Here is a 27,731-nt window from a genome sequence, read left to right on the forward strand (position 1 = left end):
AAAAACCAAGAAAACCAGGAAGAGGCATCCCACCGTGGAGTATCTTCATTACGCAACTGGATTTCTGTCATAGCCTGTTGGAGTATGTGGAAACTTGTTACAGTCTCTCCTGATATCCATTAACATAGGAATAACAGGATCGATTGATCACGGCATGAGATCTTCCTTGTGAAGCTGCAAAGGAGTGAATGGATTCACTTGTGGCCTGGGCCGACTTCTCAGTCCCAAGTGAGAGATTTCTAGCTGCCTACTCCAATGCAGAGACACAGATAGATAGATAGATAGATAGATAGATAGATAGATAGATAGATAGATAGATAGATAGATCGATCAATAGATCGATGGATAGATGGATGGATGGATGGATGGATGGATGGATGGATGGATGGATGGATGGATGAATGGATGGATGGATAGAGATAGAGATATGTGTGTGTGTATGTGAATATATGTGTATGTGTGTGTGTGTGTGTGTGTGTGTGTGTGTGTGTGTGTGTGTGTAAATATGGATCAGAGGACCTTTATCCCCCCTTTCCGTGTTCTTTTATGTGGTTACTGATGTATGTCCTTACTTTCTTGCTTTTGACGTTGGTGCCACCATGTACTAATTTTAGAGGGGAGATTAACATATCACCAAGAAAACTCAGGAAATATAAACACCATGAATCAAAAGGCCAAAACAATAGAATAATGCAAAGCCCTGTGTTAAGTTGTGAGAGTACAAAGTAGTTCTTGCTCACAGAGAGCTCACAATCTAACAGGGGAGATAATACATATGGAAATTCTAATATATTAATTCCCCCCTGCAACCTGGCAACCCACTCCCAATGTCCATTTAAGGGGTGCATTTTCATTTTGATTCCCCGATGTTCCAGGCTGGTCAGCAGTACTTGGAATAGGCCTTCCCAGGAGGGCTGAGTTCTGATGGTCTGCTGGAAATTCTTGATGTAGACTTTGTCACTGGGATGGAGGGGCAGCTAGCTGGTACAGTTGTTAGAGTGTCAGGCCTGAAGTCAGAAAGACTCATCTTCTTAGGTTCAAATCTGGCCTTAGACACTTACTAGCTATGTGACCCTGGGCAAGTCACTTAACCCTGTTTGCCTCAATTTCCTCATCTGTAAAATGAACTGGAGAAGGCAATGGCAAACTACTCCAGTATCCTTGCCAAGAAAACCTCCAATAAGGGTCACAAGAATCTGAAATGACTAAATAACAACAATTTTTATAATTTTCAGAAGTGGTAGATAAATAGTCCTAGATGAAACTCACTCTTCCTACTGTCAGCTAAATTTGTAAACTTCCCCACTTTGCCTGAGAGAGGTCTTAGTTCCTTAAACTGCAGCACTTCAGAGTTTCATAACTTGCTGTCAGTGAGGCTGATCAGATCCTATGACCTCGACCAAGTAAGAAGTCCCTCCCAGAGAAGGATAGCCCGAGGGCATTTGGACGCTTTCTCCCAAAAGTAAGTCATTACTATTATTATTTTCCAATTTAAAACAAAATATACCTCCTTAAATATTTATCAGTTTTCAAACATCTTAACCACATTATTTCAACAATTTAATTTAGAATCTAACAGCATCTGGATTAAAAGGAGAAGTTACTATTTTAACAGTGTGTCTGATATGATGTTTCCCCAAATGTTTACTATATAAGAAAAGTTTCACATGTATTTTAAACGTGAAACAAGACTTATTACCAGTTATTAATGGAGTTGAATGCACTTCCACATTATCTTACATAAAAAATCACTTTTGGCATTCTGTATTGATTGTATGTATTCTATATTGATTGCATTCAAGAACATTAACATTCATATAGTGCTTACAACCTGATAGGCCTTTTCGGGTGTTTAAAGCTTAATTTATAGAGTTTCAGATCCTGCTTTCTGTAGTACCTTAAAATGTTTGTTTTGGAATTTCTCAGTTGTTATTTGTATTTCTTAAATATATCAGCATAACAATTTTCTAGTGTATGTCACAGGGCAATTCCCTTTATGAGGACACCTGTCTTATAAGGTTGAATATCATGGCACAATGCCAATTTAGAATAGCATTCTCTAAGTGGCAGAGAATTACCAAAGAAATGTTTTGTCCAATTTAATTCTTACAAGGGGTGGATATTGTATTGCTCATTTTCTGAGTAAGTTAGACACTTATGTGTTAAGTACTTCACAATTATTTGGTCCTATCAACAACCCTGGGAGGTAGGTACTATTATTATTATTATCTCCTTTATAGATTAGCAAAGTAGATCTATATTAGAGTGCAGTATCTGTAATAAGAGAGCATATGTCACTGCAAATGAAACCACCAAAATGAAGTCTGGGGTTTACAATCTTAAAGAGCAATATTTAGAACCTCAATTTCCCCAAGTGCTATTTACTGTTAATATTTCCAATTTCAAGGTCAACCTTTTTTAGTTAGCTCATGAACCAAATCATTTCATTTTGCTTTCTTAATTTGACCAGTCTTCATATCTTAAGGGTGTGGGGGGGGAGAGGGAGATATGGAGAGTGCAGGTCTTATATTTTACCCGGTGCATCTATTCTTTTCTGTAATTTTTTAAACCTTCAGTACACCCAAATAATTTTATGCTGTGAATTTTACTTTTAAGAGTTTTCATTTGGTACTCTTTAAATTATTTACAGAAATTTCCCTAAAACTTTCTCAAATCTTTGTCTCAGTGGGGTCAAAACCCTTCCTCAAATCTCCTGTTTCAAAACTCCAAAAACCTTTTACACTCAGACCCTTCATTCACTCTCAATGTAAACAGACTATGACTTTATTTAGTTTTTCTACCCTTTCTCCTCTTGTCCCTACTGGCTCAAACTTTCTTTCTTCTTTGTCCTCCAGTGGACATTGATTAAAACCATTCAAAACTCCATCTTTCTTTTGTCTTTCCATATGCTGACCCAACACTTCTTTTACTTTCTTCTTCTTACTTAATCCTTTTAGTTTCTATTTCCCAATCATATCCTCCAGGGGTGGGGAACCTGGGTCCTCGAGGCCACATGTGGCCCTCTACATTCTCAAGTGCAGCCCCTTGACTGAATCCAAACTTCCCAGAACAAATCTCCTTAATAAAAGGATTTGTTCTATAAAATTTGAACTCAGTCAAAAGGCCATACCTGAGAACATAGAGGGCCACATGTGGCCTCAAGGTCGCAGGTTCCACACCCCTGTGACCTAGACTATCTATAGAACTCATCTTCACTCCACTATACCTTTCCCTTTACAATTTAGAGCAAGTTGTTAGTTGCAAGACTGTTGCCTTTGGAGTTCTAAAAGTTTAGGATGTACTCCAATATCTTTTTGATGTCTTTGTTTCTAGATTGTTGGAAGCAACTAAATATTTTGTTTGTTTGTTGTTCAGTTGTGTCTGACTCTTTGTGACCCCTTTTGGGGTTTTCTTGGCAGACATACTGGAGTGGTTTGCCATTTCCTTCCCTAGCTAATTTAACAGGTGAGGAAACTGAGGCAAATAGGGTGAAGTAACTTACCGAGGGTCACACAGCAACTTTGGGCAATGAGATGGCACAGTGGATAGAGTGCCAGGCCTGGGGTTCAAATCCGGCCTCAGACACTGACTAGCTGTGTGACCCTGGGCACTTCACCTTTTTTGCCTCAGTTTCCTGATCTGTAAAATGAGCTGGAGAAGGAAATGACAAACTCTTCCAGTATCTTTGCCAAGAAAACCCTAAATGGGGTCATAAAAAGTTGGACACTACTGAAATGACTGAACAGCAGCAGCAGCAAGAAGTATAGTTATGACTTAATTGTTTAGGCAAACCAGAAGCAGATACCATGATAAAACAGACATCACTTTAAATTAAATTGTACTTACTTTTAAATTGCTTCCTGATTTAGACAAGCTTTTCTTGGCCGTGAAATAGTAGAAATAACCTGGAGAACAGGAACTCTGACTTATTTCTTTCCCCTCAAAACTTAGGCACAGTGCTTAGTGGCTGCCAAATGGTTAGATTGAATAGATATTAGTAACAGTGGATTGGCTTATATGCATGGACTATGGAGTTCAGCCCTTCAGAGAATTTCTCCTCACTTCCCATTCCATTAATCAGTCTGTATCCAAATCTAAACTATAATAATAGAATACAACCTAGATACACAAAGGGATTTGTGATTTCTATATTGTGGGAAATCCCACCATATCCCCAGCTGTAATTTAGATAAATCATAAGGAGGTGTCTGTGGCTCAGGGAGCTTAAGGGACATGACTTGAGTTAGAGAGTTAGTATCAGAGGCAGAATTTGAACACAAATCCACCTGCCCAAGAAGTACTCTGTCCACTACCCCACTGTCACTATCATAATAATGGTATTTACAGTGTAAATTAATTAAATTTACAGTGTAAAAGACTGAAAGTGCTCCCACAGTCATCATCTTCATTTAGTCTTCACAGCAAACCTGATAGGTGGTACTGTTATTGCCATTTTATAGATGAGGGAACTGAAGCTTATAAAAATAACATGATTTAAGGCCAAATAGCTAGAAAGTGGAATAACAATAATAATGGCTGGCACTTATAGATCTTAAAATAATATATATGTATATACACCTATGTGTATATATGCATGTATATACAAACATATACAGATTTACATTATAGCACATGTTATGTTATGTTATGTTATGTTATGTTATGTTATGTTATATCATATTATGTTATGTTATATCATGTCATGTCATATTATGTTATGTTATATTATGTTATGTTGTGTTGTTATTTTGTGTTATACAATGTCATACTATGTCAAGTTATACATATTGGGTTGTGTGTTATATCGTATTGTATATCATATATCATAGCCTGGATTTGACCCCCAGCTATTGGTTCCTGGTCTAGTGCTCCTTCTCCTAAGTCACCCAGCTTCTAATGAATAACTTAATAATGCTCTTCTTTGGATTTTTTTCTTTGTAAAAGAGTTTTACTGATGTCTCTGTTTTTCTATTTCACAATAATTTCCACTACAATCTGCACCATCACCACCACACACACACACACACACACACACACACACACACACACACACACAAACCCTTCTAACTGAGAAAAACAGACGAGCACAACCAAGTGACAGTGACTATGTCTAACCATGTATGCAGCATCCCCAACCAGAGTCCTCTACCCCCACTGAGAAGGGGGTTGATCTCCCATTCTGTGGAACCTAAGCTTCACTGAGTGTCCTCATCCGTGAAATGAGGAATCTAAATAAGATGACCTCGGAGTTCCCTTTCAAACTATGACCCCCAATTTGACACAGAACAGAATACAGGGATCTAAGATAAGGCTCTGGGAGTGAGGAGGGGGCACTTAGAAGGACTGGGGGCATTACACAGCTTTATGTTAAATAATAGTAATAATAATAGCAGCTAACATTTATGTAGTACTTTGAGGTTTATACAGCATTTTGCATATGTTATTTCATTTCATCAAGTAAACATTATAAGTGAAACAAGATTCTTATTAGTAACTGCTATTTCTGGGTCACCAGCCCAGGCACTCATTGGAATAGCAGTAACTCCCTTCTGCATGTTCTGAGGATGATGAAAGTAGGTTTTGCCCTACTGTGACCATGATGCCCTCTGCAGGGGATTGGTTAAAGATGAGGAAACTGAAAACATAATTTGTTTCCCTCTTTGAGACATGTTTTCCAAACCCATCTCCTGAAGAAAGCCATCTCCCATCCAATTCCCACCCATCCCTACCCCTCATTCAGAATGCTAATAGAGCATAAGCTCCTTGAGGACAGCCAGGATCATTCCTTTTTTGTCTTGTATCCCCAGTGCCTAGCACAATGCCCAGCACGTAGTTGGTGTTAAGTAAGTGTGTTGTTGGTGGCAACTAGGTGGCACATCGGAGACATGAAGACATCTTCCTGAGTTCAAATCTGACCTCAGACACTTATTAGCTGCTTGACCCTGGGCAAGTCACTTTAACCTTGTTTGCCTCAATTTCCTCATCTGCAAAATGAGCTGGAGAAGGAAATGGCAAACCACTTCAGTATCTTTGCCAAGGTAACCCTGCTGAGGTCATGAAGAGTCAGACACAAAGTGTTTGTTGACCCAATGACTCATTTCACCTAGAAAATTTGTAGACTATACAGCATGACTCTTCCAGAGACAGGCCATAAAGATTCCAGCTCTGGGCTTATGCATTATTAATAATAATGGCTAGCATTTATATAATATTGTGGGTTTTTTTAAGATTAGGTTTCCGTATCTCATACAGGCTAAAAGTGCAGGAACCACTCATGGGTAGAATCCCCACTCTTATCATTTTGGGAGCCTTGACCTGCTCCATTTCTGACCTGGGCCATTTTGCCCTTCTTTGACAATGTGGTAGACCCCATTTCCAGAGGCTCACCACATTCATGCCAAATTTAGTTCAAACATGTAATAGGTTTAGCCCACTGCAGCTTGGAACTCTTGAGCTAAAGAGATCCTCCCTGGCAGCAGAGATTCCAGGTGTTGGTCACCTTAACATGCTCTAGATTGTTAAAAAGATTTGCAAAGTGCTTTCTCCATGTCTGATTTGGAGTCAGAGGACCTCAATTCAAATCCCAGCTCTGCCATGTACAATCAGTGTGATCTTGGGCAAGTGATCACTTAACCTCTCTGACTTGGTGGCCCCATCTGTAAAATGAAGGAGTTGGAGTAGATGGCCTCTGAGATCTTTTCTGACTCCAAACCTGTAATCCTGATTGTTCCAATGTCAGAGGTGATGGGAACACTTGTATTGGCATGTTTCCTTTTCTAAGTTTGGCCCTGTTAAAACATAAAAATATTTAATACTTAAAAACAAAACAAAACAAAGTTCTTTAAGTAATGTGGAGTCTCCAAAACATGCTTCTTTCTGCCCCTCCCTCAATTCCTTACATTTCCTTCAACAGACTTCCTGATTAGCCCAAAGGGAACAGCAGATCTTAAAATGGGTGAATTGACCCAGGGCCCAGGTGGGGGATTTGCAAAATCATCCAGGGGTATCCTGGTGTGGAAAACGACCTTCTTAGCTGGGGCCCTTAAGAGGGCAATGAAGGTCCAGCTAAGCCTGGGAAACTTTAGCTAAAGGATTAGGTTAGTACACTTCATGCTACTCCATCTGGGACTGAACAGATTTCTGTTATATAGATTACTATTTCCATTATCCTACTGTATTATTTCCAATTTTGCATATTCTTTTCCCCCTTTTTATAGTTCAATATCACTCCTCCTTTTCCCTGCCAAGTCCCTAAAAGAAATAATCTATATCATTGCCTACCCTTCTGCCCCTCCTACTCAATTTTTACCTCCTTTCAATCTGGCTTCCAGCCCATCTACGAACTGAAACTGTAATCACCAAGTTTACAAGTGATCTCTTAGCCGATAAAACCAATAGACTTTTCCAGTCCCCATCCTCCTTGACCTCTTGGTAGCTTTCCAGGCTGCTGAGCACTCTGTCCTGCATATTCTCTTGTTGCTTGGCTTCCCTAACATTGCTCCCTCCTGGTTCTCCTCCTATGGGGTCTGACTACTTCTTCTTAAGTCTCTTTTGCTCTACATAATATGTCTCTTGACCCCTAACTTTGGGAGTCCTCTAAGGCTCAGTCCTGCCCTCTTTGCTCTGCCTCAGTGAACTCATCAGTTCCCATGGGGTTCAATTTTCATTCCTATGCTGGTGACTTATAGATCTATATGTTGTCGTTGTTGTTCAGTCGCTTTCAGTAATGTCCAATTCTCCATGACCCTATTTGGGGTTTTCTTGGCAAAGATACTAGAGTAGTTTATTATTTCTTTCTCCGCAGCTCATTTTACAGATGAGGAAACTGAGGCAAACAAGGTTAAGTGACTTGCCCAGGGTCATACAGCTAGTAAGTGCTTGAGACTGGATTTGAACTCAGGTCTTCCTGACTCCAGACCCAGTGCTTCATCCACTTCGACACCTAGCTGCCCCAAAATCTGTATATCTAGCACCAATTTCTCTCCTGAACTCTAGTACCAGATTATCAACTACCTGTTGGACATCTCCACCTGACTGTCCCAGAGGGATGTCAAATTTATCATGTCTAAAATAGAACTCTACATTTCCTCCCAATTCCATACCTCTATCAAACTTCACTGTTTCTCTTGGGGTAGTGACCATCTTTCCATGACCTGGTTTTTCACATCAGAATCACTTTTGATTCTTTCTTCTTTCTTATCCCCATATAGCTAATCTGTTGCTAGGCTTGTTGGGATTCCCTCTACAACAGCTCTGGCATGTATCTGAATTCTCCCCACTCAAAGATATTCTGCTCTAGTTCTGGTCTTCACCTCCTATTGTCTAGAATTCAGGGGTGGGGAACCTGTGGCCTTGGGGCCACATATGGTCTTCTAGGTCCTCAAGTGCAGCCCTTTGACTCCGGACCTCACAGAACAAATCCCCTTAATAAAAGGATCCTTTATTTATTAATTTATTATTCTCCTTTTATTAAGGAGATTTGTTCTGTGAAGTTTTGAGTCAGTCAAAGGGCCACACTTGAGGATCTAGAGAGCCACATGTGGCCTCAAGGCTGCAGGTTCTCTACTGCTGGAGATGATTGCCTTAGCCTCCTAAGTGGTCATCCTGCCTCTTGGCTGTTCCTAATTTGATCCATCCTCAACAGAACTGCCAGCCATCACCTGATCGTGCCTCTTCAATAGTAGGAAAACTTCAGTGCCTCCCTATTGCTTTAAGGTAAAAGACAAAACCCTCTGCCTCGCCTTTAATGCCCTTACAACTGTGTTTTCCATCTACCTTTCCAGGCTCATTCCACATTATTACTCTTCATGCATTCTCCATTATAGCCATGCTAGCTTACTGCCTTATACTTGAAATCCTCCCCCTTGTCAGGCGACCCTCAGAGCCTGAAATGCTTTTCCTCATCACCTCCATCTCTTAGAGTCTCTACCTTCCTTCAATGCATGGTCCAGATGTCACCTCCTTACACAAGGCCATTCCTGAGCCCTCTAGCTATTAGTGATCTGTCCTTCCTAAAGTTATTTACTTGGTTTACACTTTGTATCTGTTTGTCTGTGTACATGTTGTATCCTCCAGAAGACTGTAATCTCCTTTTGGGCAGACACTTTCTTCTTTTCAACCGTAGTTTCTAGCACAGTAACCTGGCAGATAGCGTGATAATGTTTGAATTTAATTGAATCAAATGATCCCTTCTCACAAGGAATTCTACAACCCAGTTAAGGAGGCATTTTCTCTGACTGTCGCCCATGCCTGAAATGTTCTCCTTTCTCTACTCTGACTACTGACCTCTCTGGTTTCCTCTAAGTCCAAACTAAAATTCTACCTTCTACAGGAAGCCTTCCCTAACTCTTCTTAATTCCAGTGCCTTCCCTCTGTTAATTATTTTTTAAAAATTTATCCTGTATATAGCTTGATTTGCAGCAATTTGTTTATATGTTGTCTCCCTCATTTGATTGTAAGCCACATGAGGGCAGGGACTTAGCATAGAGCCTGACAAATAGTAGGTGCTTAATAAATGTTTATTGACTGATGTGATTGAAGATAAGATTAGCATACATGAAGAAATTAGAGAAAAACTAAAGATAGAATCCAGTCAAGTACTAGATTGTATGGTATGAGCCATAGTGTTAGACCATGACAGAGAACAGTCACTGTTGGTTAGAATAGCCCAGAGAAGTTTCATTGGAGGTGACGGGACCTCTTGAACTTTGAGGCTAGAGTTTGCATAAGCAAAGGCCAGTGCTGTGTTCCCAGAGGTATGCTGGAGCTAGCTCAAAATGGCTAGTGAGAGCTGATTGTTAAAATTTCAATGTATTTACATGTACCTATGAAATTAAAAAATGCTACAAATCAGGGCTTGATTTATTGTTCTGTTGACTTTAGACTTAAGATGATGGAGAAAATGTTAATTATGCAGATTAAATTTAAAGGTGTGTCATGTGTACATTTCTACTTCCAACCTAACCCCACCCTCACCCAATGAACTGTTTGTTAAACATTTACTAACACACCCTGTCTTACCCTGGTGAGTTCCAAGGTCGAGGAACAGAAATAGTCCTATTTATTGGACTTCAGAAGTTGGTATCACCCAAGCTTTCTAATTCGGATGAAGGAATAAATACATATCTGCTGGGAAGAAGTGGCCCTATAAGAAGTGGGACCTTTTTAAGGGACCTCCACCACAAAACTCCATTGCATTGATGTCACACTCTCAAGAGCTTAGTCTGATATTTTTTTCATATCTTTCCCACTGTTGGGCACATAATGCAGGAATTCCAATCAGTATTTTCCACTGGTATTTCCCATAATGGACTCTCAGGATATATTTTTTGGAAGGGAAGGACCCTATCCATGACTGGCACAGAGAGTCCCATAAGCTTTAAGTGTCCCTGGTTTCAGCTTTTGTTACTATTCAACCTTATTATTAATGACATCTCAGAGCCTCCCTAAAGTGGCATGGGGTTGACTATGGAGGCAGTGAAGTCCCTGTCACTGGAGACTTTCCAGTATAAGCTAGATGACCACTTGTCAGCAAATTTATAGGAAAATTATATAGAACATATGCCTACTTGGATAAATGTTACACTTACAGGACTTCTGAGGCCCCTTCTAACTCAGGTTCTAGGATTCTGAGATGGTAAAATTCTGGGATTCTGAGATGATAAGTGGAAGACCCTGGGGGAGGGGGGAAGGGCAACTTTAGAGAAGAAAGAAAACCTTCTCTTGGGGAGCAGTAGGGAGGAGGAGAAGCTAAAGCACGAAGCAAAGTCATCTGCTGAGAGGCAGATGATTGTGGGGAATATTCTCAGGCATCAAGAATAGATAAATAAAAACATGAGTGGTAGACTAACTTACAATTGGACAGCATGAATCTGTAATGGGAAAAAGGCTGCACTCATCTGTCTTTCTCTAGCCATACTCCCTAGCCTCATAGTCAGAGCAAGGAAGGCAGGTAGGAAGCATAAACTGGGCCTGGGGGTTAGCACAGCAAACCAAGATGAGGGAGTCTTTAGTGTTAGAAAGGGAAATTTCAGTGTTAATTGATTTGTGTTCTCTGTGTGGGTATTCCTACCACTGATGTAGATAGTAACCTGATTATGCTGAGGACTCAGCATGATAGGATGGAAAATGCACTGGCTCCAAGGTCAGAAGACTTGGGTTCAAATTCCACCTTTTATGCTTACCACCTGTGAGACTTGAAAATCAGCCCTACCCCCTGAGTACCAGATCCATCGAAGTGAGGAGATCAGCCAGCAGGCCAAAGGTTTGCTCCAGGATGATGAGGACGATGATAATTCACATTTATATAGCACCTGAAAGCTTGTAAATCCCTCTTCCTCCTAGGCATCATGCCCAGGGTTACAGACCTAGCTGGGTTACTTTGGGGACCACCAGGGAGCGGTCAAGCTATGTTAACTCACTGGAACCAAAGGGGACTCCCACATGCAGTCAGGGTGACTGGGTCTGGGGGAAAGTTATTTCAGCTGCTTCCCTTCTTCAGGAAATCCATTTGGTATTTTCCACTCCCCTCCCGTGTTGCTCCTTACTCTTCCAGGCCTGGGGCTGCTGAGTGTGCAGAGTTCTTGCTAAATTCCTTCCACTCACCACACGGCAGACAGAGTGAGGCCAGAACCCAACCGGCAGTGGTGTGTGCAGAAATCCGGGGAAGGGGGCTGGGGTGAGGTCACTCCTGGAGAAGCCGGGGGTGGCTGACTAGAGCAAGCCCCTAGGGAGACAAAGGAATTGGGTTTCCTGGACTGACTCAAAGCCAGATGAGTAATTTTGCAGTCGACATTTTTGGGAAGAGATGTGGCCATTTTGTAGCTCAAAAATTAGCCCAAATACCTTTTGCAAAGTAGAAAGAAACCAGCGCAGGCTGTGCACACAGTTAAAGCAATGCCATCTGCAACCCTGATAACAGCTCCTGTGTCTGAACCCCAAGCCCGAAGGGGAGCTCTTCAGTTCTTACCCCAGTCCTAGCCTGGTCTTTTGGATCCTCAGCCACCCACCATCCCCACTCCCCTCCAGATTCCTGACTCAGGAATGGAGAAAAACCCTTTCCCCTTAATCCAAACAAAACTAAGTGAGGATTAAAAGGGGAATTAGAGGGAAAAGTAAAAAGAAACAGAAGTTAAAGTTATACCTCAATTTGGTGGTCTTATGAGATCCCATGGATTTAGTTATCACTTCTATATTGACAATTTTCAACTCTACCTCTCCTGCCCCAACGTCTCTACTGACCTTCAGTCCCACATCTCCAACTGCCTTTCAGACAGCACTGACTGGACCTCCAGTAGACATCTTAAACTAAACATGTTCAAACTAGAACTCATTATCTTTCCTCCTAAACCCTTCTTCCTTCCCCCTCCACCATCTCTATTACTATAGAGGGCAACACCAGCCTCCCAGTCCCTTACAACCCAGGAGTCATACTGGACTTTTCACTATCTCTCATCCTCACCCTCCCCCAATTCTAATCTGTTGACAAAGCCTGTCAATTTTGTCTTTGCAATATCTCTCCAATACGCTATCTTCTTTCTTCTGACACCCTAGTGCAGACCCTCATGAGTCTGCTTGCCTCAAGTCTCCTCCAATCCATCCTCTCTTCAGCCACTAAAGTAATTTTCCAAAAGAATAGTTCTGACCACACACACACACACACACACACACACATTCCAGTGGTTCCTTATTGCCTCCAGGATCAAATACAAAAGGCTGTGTTTGGCATTCAAATAGAATGTCCCCTCCTACTTTCCCAGTATTCTTATCCCTCACTCCCTGACATGTACTCTTTTCTGTAGTAACACTGGCATGCGGGCTGTTCTACAAACAAGACACTTCATTTTCTCAGACTGTCTTCTATGCCTTTTGGAATGTTCTCCTTTCTTATCTCTGCCTTCCTTCAAACTCAGCTAAAATTCCACCTTCTAGAGGAAGCCTTTCCTGATCCCCTTAATTCTAGCATCTTCCCTCAGTTAATTGTTTCACATTTTTCTTATATATAGCTTGTTTTGTATATATTTGTTTGCATGTTGTCTCCCCCATTAGATTGTAAGCTCCTTGAGGGCAAGGACTGTCGTGTCTTTTTGCATCTCCACTGCTTAGCATAATACCTGACACATAGTACGTGTTTAATAAATATTTATTGTGTTTGATGTGATTGTCAAATGAAAAATGGATAGCTTTATACCAATTTAATCCTTGGAAAGACTAATCTTGATTCTAACCTATCTCTATAACCCATGGGTGACTTAGCTCACTCACTAGTAGTGCCCTCTATATTTCAATGGAATCATGATTTCATCATTGTGGGTCCTCTCTCCAACACTAGGGCAGATCAACCCATCTCCACTATTTCCTCCTTTGCAGTTCTTATCCTCCATAAAGGATTCACTGAATGCAATAGTTGCCTTTCTCTAAGTCTTTTAATTATATTGTGGGTATGAGAATGGCACTTAAGATGTCCATTAATCTCAACTGTATGACCACCCTACTTCCTTATCTGGTCATATAAATGAATGAATAAATAAAAGAATGAATGAATGAAAAAGCATTTATCATATGCTAGATATTATCCTAAACATAAGGGACACAAATATAAAATCTAGTAAGACCCTACATGCAAGGAACTTATACTCTAATAGAAGACCATATATATGGTGGTGACCAAGATGGTGTGTTTGAATCAAGGCAGATTGTAGATAGAGCCATAGATTATTTGACATGTTCATTTCTGGAATGGTAGTGTTGATATGGTTACTGTTCCCAGAGCAAGAGGTAGAAAGTTAGCATGGAGAGAAGATGGCTAAGGAACAGAAGCTTAGGTAGGCAGAAGCGGGAGCCTGGGTCAATCTAGAAATACTGAAGGTTCGCTAATCAGAAGCCCAGGTCCTCAGGGCCATAAGTGAATGTAGAAGGAATCTAGAGGAGTGTGTGTGTGTGTGTGTGTGTGTGTGTGTGTGTGTGTAAAAATTCCCTTTATCCACCTTCCTCTATCCTTTGAAGCCTTTCAGCAGATGGTCTAAACCAGGTTGCAGGTAGCCAATAGCCTTCAAACTTGTTGGTGAGTTAGGGGGATGTCTACCCCAAGAATGTGAAGTCTTTCCCCAGTGGAATGGGTAGATAAGAACAGTTTGTTCCAGTGGCCACGAAGGTGGCTGAAGCAGGCGCTGTGGAGTGCTTAGAGCTTGTTCAGACATTGAAGGTGCATTTCAGGCCATCGCCAGTTGCCTTGATTTTTGTCTTGCCACTGAACTTCGATGACTAGAAGAGAGAGTGAGGTTGATAACTTTGTGCGATTCTGCCTCACTTAAATCCAATTCACAAAAGAGTCAAGACATCACCCCGTGATGTCATTTGTCCTCTTCAAAATTGAAGGACAAACAACAACAACAATCCTAGCCTTCCAACGGGTTGTGTTAATAATGATAAGTTACTGAATTCTGTTCTCATCATTCTGTAATGCTCACTATGATTCCTTTGTGCTTACCATTCCCTTCTTCAATGTGAGAATAAAGTATCTGTTCCATATCTGATTCATTTATATATATATATTGGTGTCTTTTAAACTTCTCCCCCTTTTAGGGGAAAATCCCAGACTAGAGCCAAGAAGTAGAATTGTTCCCAGAATCTCTGATGTCTGGGGATGATGTGCCAATGAGTATGAGAATTGAGGAACCTGCTTTTCTGATTGAGAGGTCAGACTTCCCCAGCAATGAACTCACTATGCAGCCACGTGGCTGGGGAAGAGGGAAGAGTAAGCATCCTGTGCCCCTGTGTGTCTCAGCAGCAGTTGCCTCTGTGCTCTGGGTAGATATGGATTATATCTGTTAAGAATCCCTTCCTTCCATCAAAGCACAGCACAAATGTCACTCCCTATGTGAGACCTGCTGTGATTTCCCCCTCCCCAAAGCAGTGCTAGTCCCTCCCTCCATCCTGACCAAATGACAGTTATCCCTTCCACATTTCATGGGTTAGGGGTACCTGCATGATCTGGAAAATCAGTGTAAATATTTTTGGCCCTTCCTTTATAACAGAGAATAAGTCTGCACTTTTTTCCTCTTTTGTAATGGGATGTTTACAGTACCTTATTATAAAATTTGGGCTGCTGCTGTTTGTCCTTTGTTCTTGAAGAGGACTATGACATCATGGAGGTGATGCCATGACATGCAAGTGAATTAGATTTAAGTGAGGGAGGTTGTGCAAAGTCACCAGCCTTCCTTTCTCCTCTGGAGCCATCTGGATCCAGTAGTGAGATATAGATCAGGACAACTGGAGAGGTTCCAGGATGCAGTGGGGGACCTTGGCCTTTTTAAGCAAAGGTCTTTAACTGAAGCAGTGCCCATTCAATGATTCAAAATTTGGGTTAAGTATTTGGTCATAGGCTCTGTGTCATCTGCTGGCCTTCATATGCCATCCGTAGCTTCTGCAAAATGCCTCCAAAATACCCATTTAATTTCTTATTCCCACCCACGATATATCAAAATCACAATGGGGAAAGTCATGATGTGGAAGGGATAACTGTACCTTGCACTGATTTTGTACATAGTTTTCTGTGTATGTGCTGTTTCTCTTAGGTGAATATGTTTCTTCAGAGCAGGGATTGTTTTGCTTGTCTTTATATGCCTTGCATAGAGTAAGTACTTAATAAATGCCTACTGATGACTAGAAGATACTTCTGTCTTAACAGTCATCACTGGTAATGAGTTGCTACCTACACACATCTACCATACATCTGTCTGGTGCTTGTTAGATCACTTGCATTAGATAAGTTGGGTTTTGACCTTAAATATAAATTAAATTCAGCTGCTTCCCCTCTCAGATTAAATGGCATCTGAGCCAAATCTCACCCCAATCCATGTGGCATTTAAGGGTTTTGCTGTTCTAACACCAGTAGTATCTGTTTGCCATCTGCTTCTTCATTGTTCCAAAACAGCTGCCTTTCTTTTCTGGCTTCAAAGATAACTACCAGAGCCATAACTAAGAATTCCAAAAACCAAGGCAAGTTCAGTTTATAGGGGCCAGAAGATGGAAGAGCAGAGGGTGTGTGAGGTGTGACAGCTTCTGGCGTGGTTGAGGTAGAGAAATGTCAGAGGGCAGTGGGATTTGAATTTGAGGAACTAGGAGGCCAGGGTGGTTGATGGAAGCAAGGCTTGGAGTGGAAAGAAAAACTGATCCAGGTACTGAACTTCTTAGGGGGGAAAGGAAAGAGACTTAAAGGACCACAGATGACAGTGCCAAGGATCTAGACAGGACAGATGGCACATAGTAGATGCTAAGTAAATGTGCTGGGGATTATGTTAGACTCTGAGAATATGGATTAAAAAAAATGAAACAGTCCCTGCCCTTGGTGAGTTTATATTTTATCAGAAAAGATAATATAAGTATATGTATACACTTATATGTAAGAACACATATAAGTATATAAACTAAGTAGAAAATAAATGCTACCCACAAGTACAAAAATATAGCAGCTCTTATCGTTGTGACAAAGAATTGGACATTGAGGGGATGCCCATCAATTGGGGAATGGCTGAACAAGTTGTGGTACATGAATGTAATGGAATACTATCGTGCTACAAGAAATGATGAACAGGAGGACCTCAGAAAAACCTGGAAAGACTTATATGAGCTGATGATGAGTGAAATGAGCAGAACCAGGAGAACATCGTACACAGTAACAGTCATATTGTGTGATGACTGACTTTGATATACTTGGCTCTTCTGAGCAATGGAGTCTGAATGCAGATCGAAGCATACTATTTGCTCTCCTTTTCCTTTGTTGTTTTGTTTTATTACTTCATTCTCATGGTTCCTCCCATTAGTTCTAATTGTTCTTTACATCATGACTAATGGGAAAATATACTTCATATGAATGTATAAGTGGAGCCTATACAAGATTGCATGCTATCTTGGGAGGAGGAGAAGGAGGAGGAGAAAATTTAAAACTCAAAATCTTATGGAAGTGAATGCTGAAAACTAAAAATAAATCAGTTATTTTTAAAAAAAAATAAATGCCAGTTAGGGAGGGAGGACACTAGCAGCCAGGAGAATCAGGAAGGGCCTCAGGCAGAAGATGGTGCTTGAGTTGCATCTTATAAGAAAAGAGAGACTCTGTGAGGCCAAGGTGAGGAGGGATTGTATTCCAGACGTGGGTGATGGCCAGTGCAAGTGCACTGAGAGAAGAGATGGAGTGCTCCATATGAGGAACAGAAAGAAGACCAGTTTGACTAAACTATAAAGTGTGGAAAGGAGGAGAGGTGGCTGCTAAATGACAGAGCAAGGAATAAGCCAACTCCCCCTCCTGGCTTGATGGATTGTGGGGCTGGAGTGAAGGGAAGGGACAGCCAGCCTTCAAGAGGGCCAAGAAATGAGGCATTTTCTGGAGAAATCAAGGTTTCCCCAAGCACCAGAAAGTAGAATAAAGGTGCCAGTTGGAGCTCTAGAATGAAGGAGAGTTTATTATAAACCAAGGAGCATTCCGAAGGACAAAGTGGAAAGGAAAGGTAGATGAAGATAAGAAGTGCGTAGGCTAAGGATTGAGTTTACTATTAGAGGAAGTGAAAGGGGAGAGGTTAGGGGCTGGGTTTTGTAACTGACCCCTCAGCTGATCCTGGGCTGATCTGGGGTGACCCATGCACATAGCACACGTCCCCAAACCAGACAATCTACTTCCAGAGGATGGCAGGACTCAGGTGAGGGGTTTGACAGCCATGGAAGCCTGCTCAAGGGGGTTGGGGGGGAGAGAAGCACCAAAGAACAGACACATACTAGTTGTGTGACTATGGACAAGGCATTTGACCACTCTGAATTCTCCTGCTCTGAAGAAACTTATATTCACCTAGGAGAAACAGCACATACACAGAAAACTATACACAAAATCAGTGCAAGGTAGTTATCCCTTCTACATCATGACTTTCCCCATTGTGATTTCAATATATTGTGGGTGGGAATAAAAAATTAAATGGAAATTTTGGAGGAGTTTTGTGGAAGCTGCAGATGACACATGAAGGCCAGCAGATGACACAGAGCCTATGACCAAATACTTAACCTTGCCTCATAGCATAGAGATGCTATGAGGATAAGTGAGATCATCCTGGAAAAGTGGGAAAAAAATCAATTCTCTGAGAAGAGGCTACAGAGGGAAATAAACCAAGGACTTATTAGTGGTAGCAGAACATTATTATTACTGTTTCCAGTAATAACGTGAAGCCAAATGAGCAATTTTGCAATCTGCCATTTTGGAGAAGGGATGTGGACATTTGAAGCTTAAAAAGTGATCCAAACACTTCTTCCAAGCAGAAGAAAGAGAATGGACTTTGTAAGGCAATATCCCTGGGAGTCTAAAAATTGCTTTTGCTGCTAAATCCCAAGGTTGGTGAAGAAGAAATGTTGCACCAGGTTCTTAGAATCTTAGATTTAAGAGTTGAAAAAGAATTCCAAGGCTATCTCACTTAACCCCCTCATTTTACAGTAAGGAAATTTCCTCCCAGAAAGGTTAAGTGATCTGCCCAATTTCACACACATACTAAGCAGCAGAGCCAGGATCTGAACCCATGTCCTCTAACTCTAAAGCCATCAGAGTTGAAAGGGACTTCAGAGGCCATTTTATTGGACCCATATCTGAGCAAGAATTTGTTTTACACCATTGCCAAGCTAGATGGCACAGTGGATAGAGCTCTAGGCTTGGAGTCAGGAAGTCCTGAGTTCAAATCCAGCCTCAGAAACATCTTAACTGTGTGGGGAAACACTGGCCCACTTAGGGAAATCAACTTGCCCCAGTCAGGAGCACAGTCAAGATCAGGCTTGACTCCCAGGCCAGAGTTTCTTCTACTATACCTCAATATAAAAGTATTTTAAAAAGTTAAATATGCTGCTTGGAAAAGGAAGGCCTTGGTTCAAATTGTGCCATAAGCTTATACTAGCTGTGTGATCCTGGACAAATAACTTAGCCTCTCAGCCTCATTTTACAAAAATGGGGATAATAACACCTTTCTCCAATGACTTTTGTGATGATTGAACAACAACAACAAAGACAAGAAATGGCTATCTGGCCTTTAACTGAATACCTCCAAGGAGAGGGAGCCCACTACCTTCTAAGGCCACTCCTACTTATGAATGGAGCTCCTTGTTAGGAAGGCTTCCCTGACGTCAAACTCAAAGTTGCTACTTTGTAATTTCCACCCATTGTGGGTCTTCCTAGTTCTGACCTGTGGAGCCAATCAGAATAATCCTAATCCCTCTTCCATGTTACTGCCATTCAAATTTTTGAAGATATCTTGCATGTCCCCCTGCCCTCTCAAATCTCTTCTCAAAATTAAACATCTCAAGATATTTCATATGGCATGATCTCAGGACCTTTAACTGGATTTCTGGGTTGGGAGGGGGAGTTTAGAGGTGATTCCTTAGTAGAGTGGAGGATCTCTAAGCCCCAGTGGAGTGTTTTGGGGAAATCTGGGACCCTCTGTGCCCCAAGACACCAACCTATTCTCACTTATCTCATGATACCCTTCACCATCCTAGCTGCCTTCTTAATGTTGTAGAACCTATCTCTGGTTCTGTTCACGGAATTTGAAAATAACTATAAAAGGGAAGGTTTCAATTCATCCATTTTTTTGGTTCCTTCCAGCTTTGACACTGTAATTTTGTGGTTCTTATTGCCTTTGTCCAGCATCAGGACAGAAGAAACGCAGCACAAAGCCTCTTTACCCAGTCAGGGACCAGATGGGCACTCACCCATTCAGACAAGATGAGTCAATCACTGGTGAGTACCCAGGATGACCTCATCAGGAGTGCATTAACAACCACAGGAAGGATGAGGAACCATTGCTGAGTCACAATCCAGATAAACTAACCAAAACCAGGTTCTAGTTTGAGAGGGTGAGACCCTTACACCCAGGAGCCATCAGAGAAGGCTCTCTGACCCCATAATTCTACAGAAGTCCAGGGCCTCCCCTGAAGAAAGCAACTCTATGAAGCTCCCACCAATATGATGAGATCCTGAATCAGTGATATATCCCAGGCCTTCTGTTTCAAGAGGTTATTAACATTTCTTGCGTGATAGGCCTTCCCACCCACTGGCAGTCCAGCGAAGCTTATGGATTCTCTCAGAATAATGTTTTTTTATGATTTAATATTTTTTTATTTTTCCCCAGTTACACGTAAAAACAATTTTTACATTCTTTTTTTTTAATATTTAGAGTTTCAAATTTTCTCCCTCTCTCCTTCCCCTCCCCCCCTCCCTGAGAAGGCAAGCAATTTGATATAGATTATACACGTGCAGTCATGCAAAACTTATTTTGACATTAGTTATGTTGTGAAATAGACCAAAAACCCCCCAATAACAACAACAACACCACAAGAAAAATAAAGAAAGTAAAGAAAAAGGATCCCTTGATCTGCATTTAGACTTAGCAGTTCCTTCTCTGGAAATGGATAGCATTTTTCATCATAAGTGCTTTGGACCATAAGTCTTGGATAATTGTAATGCTGAGAATAGCTAAGTCATTCACAATCGATCATTGTACAATATTGCTGTTACTGTGCACAATGTTCTCCTGATTCTACTCACTTCATTTTGCAGCAGTTAATGTAAGTTTTCCCAGATTTTTCTGAGACCATCCTGTTCATCATTTCTTATAGCACAATAGTATTCCATCACAATCATATACAACTTGTTCATCCATTAACCAATTGATGGGCATCCCCTCAATTTCCAATTCTTTTTTTTTATTATAAATACATTTAATTATATAGTAATACATCGTAAGAAATGGCCTGATTATCAGTTCATGCTGGCACATGCTGGTACTATGAAGTCATATCATGCCCAGGTCTGACCTCAGTCTTTCTTGTGAACTACCCAATTGCTAATAACAATCTTAGACATACATTTTACATTTTACATACATAAAAGGTAAATACTTTGTCCTTATTGAGTCCCTTGTAATTGGTCTTTGATATGTACTTTATGTTTCTCTTGGTTCTTGTGTGTCAAATCTTCTGTTACGTTCTCCTTTTTTTTTTTAAACAAAGCCCAGAAAGTCTGACAATTCATTAAATTTCCATTTCTTTCTTTCAGAATTATGCTTAGCTGTGCTGGGTATATTTTTGCCTGGAACCCCAGTTCTTTTGCTCTTCGATATATAGTGTTCCAAGACCTGCAGTCTTTTAGTGTTGCTGCTGCTAGATCTTGTGTGATTCTAACTGTGTCACTGCCATTTGCAAATTCTTTTTTTCTTGTTGCTCATAATATTTTATCCTTGAACAGGGGTTTTTGGGATTTGAGGATAATGTCCCTGTAGGTTTTCCTTGTAGAATCTCTTTCAGGTGGTGATTGGTGGATTTTTTCTATTTCTGCTTTCCCCTCTTGTTCTAATGCTTCAGGACAATTTTCTTTAATTATTTCTTGTATTATTGTATCAAGATTTTGATCATAGATTTCAGGTAGTCCAATTATTCTTAAGTTTTCTCTTCTTGAGCTGTTCTCCAGATCAATTGTTTGTCTTATGAGATGTTTCACGTTGTCTTCTATTTTTTCATTCTTTATATTTTGCTTTAATGTTTCTTGATCTCTTATAACTTTACTGACTTCCCCTTGTCCAATTCTGATTTTCAAGGAGTCATTTTCTTCCTTAAGATTTTGGATCTCTTTTTCTAATTGGTTAACTTTTTTTTCGTAATCTTGCTTTTCTTGGATAGTTCTTATTTTAGTTTAGTTTTTCCTTAATCTCTCTCATTTGATTTTTAAAGTCTTTTTAAGTTCTTCTATTCATCTTTTTTGGGCAGGTGACCATTTGACCTTTTTCTCTGGGGTAGAAGAGGGTTTCTTTGCTTCAGTATTTTCCTCTGAAGATGAACCCTGGTGTTCTCTATTCCCATAGTTTAACTCTCTATTGGATTCTTTCTCTTTTACCTGTGCATTTTTAATAGGTTAATTTTTGTAATCACCTCTGGTACTGGGGTATGGGATGGTGCCTCTGGCCTCAGATCCTCCTTCAGTTCTCCTCTGTGATCTTGAACCCAAACCAAGACCTCCAGCCTCCAGTAAGCGCCCACAGCCAGCAGCCTCCCTGCTGTACTGCTTCCAGCATGTGCTGGTTCCTTCTTGCCCCAGGCTGGGTCTGGCATTCTTTGTTAGCAGAGGTTCCCTAGGTCTTCCTGGGTTCAGACACTCAACTCCCCTCACTATTCCAGGAGTAAAAGTTCCTGTGGCAGGGGTTGAGGCAGCCTTCCAATACAACTAACCCCAGAGCTTGCCTGTTGTCTAAGTGTTTCCCTAGCCTAGAAGTGTTTACTCTTCACAGGGATCAAACCTTGTCCTGGGATTTTTCTTTAGATCTTCTCAGACTGTCCCAGGAGGACCCCTATTCTGCCCCTTCTTTTATGTATTTTTACTGTTCAATGTTTGCCCTGAGGCCTGGGTTTGTTTTTTTTTTTTGTGGAGGAAAATCTTGAGAGCTTGGAATTTTCTGACCTACTCTGCCATCTTCCCAGAATTCTCTCTCCCTATTCTTCATTTTATAAATGAGAAAACTGAGGCCCAGAGAGGTGAAATTATTCATCCTGGGAATAAGAAACTTGGAGTTCAAACCCAACTTTTGACTCTTTTTTTTACTCCAAACTGAGAAATGTGCATTGGGAATTGTATTCAATCTATATACTCAGACTTGATTTTTAGCTAAGGCCTGCTATGAATTATTAAACTTAATTAGACTAGTTTATATTAGTAATTTGTTAGAGTTTAACTTCTTCACTGTTGTGAGTCTAAGTCCCTTGTTTTGTAAAACTTCCCCTTTTCTGTTCCCTTTTTTTACGTGAGCTATAAAATTGAAAATTGATTCTGCTTCTATTTTTAAGGCTTAGTCAAGCTAGATTAAATATTCCCCTTTGCTATAAGTTTTACTCAAGTGACCTCAGGTCATTGTCTCACCATTCTTCTATTGTAATTTGTATTTCCACCGTTGCAACCCCACCTATCACCCACTTTCCAGAGAAATTTGATTAACCTAAAAGGTCAGACCTCCCATCACCTGAGAACCTTTGTCTTGTGACTCAAATCATATGTCTTGGATGTGGTTAAGGGGGTTTCAGAAAGGTCCAAATAACATAATCTCAACTCTGACTATGTCATAGATAGCGAATCAGAAGGAGATACATTTATATAGCTCTAAATTTTGCTTTGTCACTTTGTGATTGCTATAAAATACCTTGTCATTCCTCACTAGGTATCTCTGGCATTATAGAGATATCCACTGACCTATTTTGTTAGTAAATTCATGCTCTACTAATATACTGATAATCCTCAAAACTTTGTGCCTCAGTTTTTCTTAATTTTCAAATGTAACAGAGTTAATTCCTCATTTGGACTCATGGAAAATTGTAAACTTTCCGCATGATGCTAAACTAAGATACTGATGTTGTCAATAGCTTATTAAAATCAGTAAGCTTTTTGTAATGTCTAGCCAATCAGGGAAAAGGAATGTTTACCACTCAGAGATTATATTATTTTTTAGTTCCTCATTTCCAGAAATAGGTTGACTGTTTCTAACCCATTTCCAAACATGATTTCCCTATTCTTATCCTTGTTCAAAATGCCTCAGGATATGTTAGCTCACTTTGTGGCAAACTGATAACAATTTGTGGTTAGTACCCTCTATGCTAAATCAACATCTATGTTACTCAAGATTTTGTAATTTGCCTCAGTTCCTCTTTAATGACTATAAGAAAGCTTTATAAACTCTCCATGAGGTCCTTGGTTACTGAGGAACCTTGGACCTCACTTATTGGCAATTGCTAGCCTTGCTAATAAATAGGATGTACTCTGAACTTTATTGCCTCAGTTTCTCTTTATGGCAGATTTCAATTATGACAAAACCCAGAGCTCATTCCATTGTACCACCTGGCACTATCTCTGTAATTTTTCCTTGGTAAATTTTACTTTTTTCAATTAACCAACATCCTTCTTTTCTTTTCCTCCCACTTCTCTCCACCCCATGATTGGAAAAAGAAAGAAGAACAAAACCCTTTTAACACATATATGTAATTAGGCAAAAAAAAAAATTCCTCCTTTGGTCATGTCCAAAAAACATATGTCTTAATCTGCTTGCTTAATTTGCCTCCTGACAGAGGCGGATAAGAGGTTTCATCATGAATCCTGTGAAATTGTAGTTAGTCATTTTGTTAATCAGAGTTCTCAAATCTTTTAAAGTTGGTTGCTTTTTTGTAATACTATTGTTGTTGTATAAATTGTTTTTTTGGTTTTGCTCATTCAACTCTATATTAATTCCATCACATTAATATACTATACTTGTTTAGCCATTCCCTAATTGGTGGGTGTCCCCTCTGTTTCCAGTTCTTTATCACTATGAAAAGAGCCACTATAAATATTTTTATACATGAGTTCTTTTCTCTTTCTTTGATCTCTTTGGAATATAAGCCTAACAATAGTGATAATGCTAGTTTGAAGGGTATGCATACTTTAGGACCTTTTTGGACATAGTTTCAAGTGGCTAGACCATTACTAGACCAGTTCATAGCTCCACCAACAGTGGATTAATACACCTGTTTCCCACAGCCCCTTCAGCATTTGTCATTTTCCAATATAATGGGTGTGAAGTGGTGAAGTGATACCTCAGAACTATTTTAATTTCCACTTCTCTAATTAATAGCGATTTAGAGCATTCTAAACATAGGGCTTTTGATAGCTCAGATATCTTTCTCTGAAAACTACCTGTTTAAATGCTTTGACCATTTGTCAGTTGGGGAATGGCTCTTACTCTTATAAATTTAAATCAATTCTCTATATGTCTTAGTAATACGATTTTTATCAGAGAAACTTGCTGCAAAGATTTTTCCCATTAACTTCTTTTCTAATTTTAGCTACATTGGGTTTTTGTGTTAAAAACATTTAAATTTTATATAATCAATACTGTCCGTTTTACCTTCTGTGACCCTCCCTAACCCTTGTTTGTTTATAAACTCTTCTCCTATCCATAGATCTGACTTAATTTTCTTTCTTGTGTTTCTTAAATATTAGCTCCTAGAGAGTATGTTTCTTGAGGGCAGACTCTTACCTCTTTGTATACCTCACAATGCCTGGCACGTATCAGGTGTTCAATGCAATAAGGGGATACAGTGTTAAAAACAATGTCTACCCTCAAGGAACTTACAATCAAGGGTATACTGGTCAGCTCAAATTGGTTTAAGAAAGCTGGTTGTTAAATTTTCAGTGTGAGCATTTCCACCTTAGAAATTCACAGACATTACAAATCAGGACTTGGTTTATTGTTTTGTTGGTTGTCTAGGCTTTAAAAAGTGATTGAGAAAATGCTACTAATATAGATTAAACTTAAAAGTGTGTCATGGGAATTTGGGGATGGTTAAAGCTGGTTGTTAAGTAGTTACCAGTACATCCTACATGTATTCTACTAGGGTGATTCAACATGTGCAGAAGTAAGAAAATGTGAAGTGCATGCCAAGGTTTTTTAACCTGATCCATGGATAGATTTCAGGGGTGTTTGTGAACTTGATGGGAAAAAAATTACATATTTATCTCAATGGAATTGGCTTCCTATGTATCTTATTTCATATATTTAAAAACATTCTTCTGAGAAGGACTTCCCCAGACTGCCAAAGGGCTCCATGACACGAAAAAATGGTTAAGAGCCCCTGGTATAAGCAAAGTAATACTGCATAATTCAAGAGGGAGAGAATGAATCCTTCATTGGGTCTGTGACCTCACTGGTGCAGGCACTCCCTCCAAAGACATAGATTGCAAGCCATCCTCTGCACCACTTGTCTATGTCTTCCCATAAATCATCCACAGAGGGATCTACCCAAATTGTGGAGGTCTCTTGATAATTAAAGGGTACCCATGTGCCTTGAAGTCTGTCCATCAATTATCCTTAACATTTGCTGCAAGACCAGCCTACCTCCTTTTCCAGTCATATATCATTTTGATAATCTCTTCTGTAAACATGACTTATCATTGCTAATATGCTATAGCAGATTTATGCCTACTATGCATGTCTCCGCTGCCTTTTGGGTGACCTGCAATTTTTATTCCTTGGGGATTTCAGGATTCTAGGATGCTAGGATCATAGATTTAAAGCTGAAAGAGATCTTGGAGGTTGTCTGGTCCAACCCCATTGTTTTACAAATGAGGAAACTGAGACCAGTGGAGGAAATGACTAGTAGGAGGCAGAACTTAAATCCAGATGCTCTAACTCCATTTCTCATACTCTTTCCACTATACCACTGCCTCACAGTTGTTGGGGTGCAAAATTATAATTGGACTCCTTCTTGTAAACCTAATCAATGACTGTCCTCCATTTTGTGCCAAGCTTCTTGTAAATCATCTGCATTCTGGTAAACTAGGCAACACAAACCATAGAGCTCTCTATTCCCTGAATGTGCTTGCCACAAGGTTGAGATGGGGGACTTGTGGGCAGAACATTTTGGGCAAACTGGAATGTTACAGCTACAAGGTTCCTTATTCCAATCAGTTTCTCTATGCCCAAATGTTCCAGACCAAAACTTCTCTGTTCCAACCTCAATTTCTCTGTTCTGATTGATCAGCCAATCAGTAAGAAGTAACATCTATGTTGCCCCAGATAATGTAAATTTGCTATGTTTCTCATTAATAACTATAAAGATGCTCTGTAAGCCCTCAGGGTATGTCCTTGGCTACTGAGGGTCCTAGCTTTGCTAATAAATTGATCATGTTTTATTATTTATTGCCTCAGTTTATCTTTGTTGCAGATTTCAATCACAACAATTGGCAAGCCAGGCAGGTGATTGAGAGACTGGACCCCAGCCCACAAAACGGCCCTTTCTGAGGAACCTTTTTACTCTGTTAAGATTTTTCATCGAGGGACTTCTCCAAGGACTGCTCCAGAGGTCAGACTTCCCCTTGACTTTGATTCAAATTTTTTTGAGCCAAGATAAACCTCTAAATGGGAGAGTCTCATCAGCAGGAAATGAGATTCTTGTCACAGGTAGAACAATCTCTTCAACTTATAGAAGACTCTCTATTGAAGATAGAGCAGTTTCTTCTGCACAGGGAAGTAGGAAATTCATTTCTCCAGCAATTAAGAAAAACCCTATCGCAGGCAGAACGATCTCTTCTACAAGTGGGAAAATCCCTGAGATACTTAGACAGAGAAACTGAAAACGAGGCCTTGAAATTGGATTCTGTGCAATAATGATTATATTTTCAAAAAAAGGAAAGTAAATCTTCCAAAGAAGAAATGAGACTTAAAGAAAAAAACTGTAACTTCCCCCTTTAATTGAATTCAAAAGACACTGTAATTTGAGATCATTTTCACACATTAAGGTTTCTTTGAACTGATACAAAGTGAAATTAACAGAACCAGGAGAACATTGTACAAAGTAACAGCAATATTGTATAACAATTAACTGTGAATAACTTAGCCATTCTCAGCAATACAATGATCCAAGACTTATGATGAGAAATGTTATCTACTTCCAGAGAAAGAATTGATGGAGTCTGAATGCAGATTGAAGCATACTTTTTTTTTTAAAAAGTTCTTTCTTTTTCTTCCTTTCTTTCTTTTTTTGGTCTTCACAACATGGCTAATATGGAAATATGTTTTGCGTAACTGCACATGTATAATCTATATCAAATTTCTTGCCTTCTCAAGGAGGGAAAGAGGGGAAGAAAGGAGATAATTTGGAACTCAAAAAATTTTAAAATAAATGTTAAAAATGGT

General features: G+C 40.0%; 1 long non-coding RNA gene across 1 annotated transcript; it reads left to right on the top strand.

Annotated features, from left to right (window-relative positions):
* Positions 1-1,295: 1,295 nt before the first annotated feature.
* LOC144455862 (uncharacterized) lies at positions 1,296-27,731 on the top strand. Its single transcript, XR_013484674.1, has 2 exons — positions 1,296-1,462; positions 26,761-27,731. It is a non-coding gene; the product is annotated as an uncharacterized LOC144455862 (long non-coding RNA).

The sequence above is a fragment of the Phascolarctos cinereus genome, unplaced genomic scaffold, assembly GCF_003287225.1.
Source record: "Phascolarctos cinereus isolate Bilbo 61053 unplaced genomic scaffold, phaCin_HiC Scaffold_2;HRSCAF=192, whole genome shotgun sequence".
Classification (NCBI taxonomy): domain Eukaryota; kingdom Metazoa; phylum Chordata; class Mammalia; order Diprotodontia; family Phascolarctidae; genus Phascolarctos; species Phascolarctos cinereus.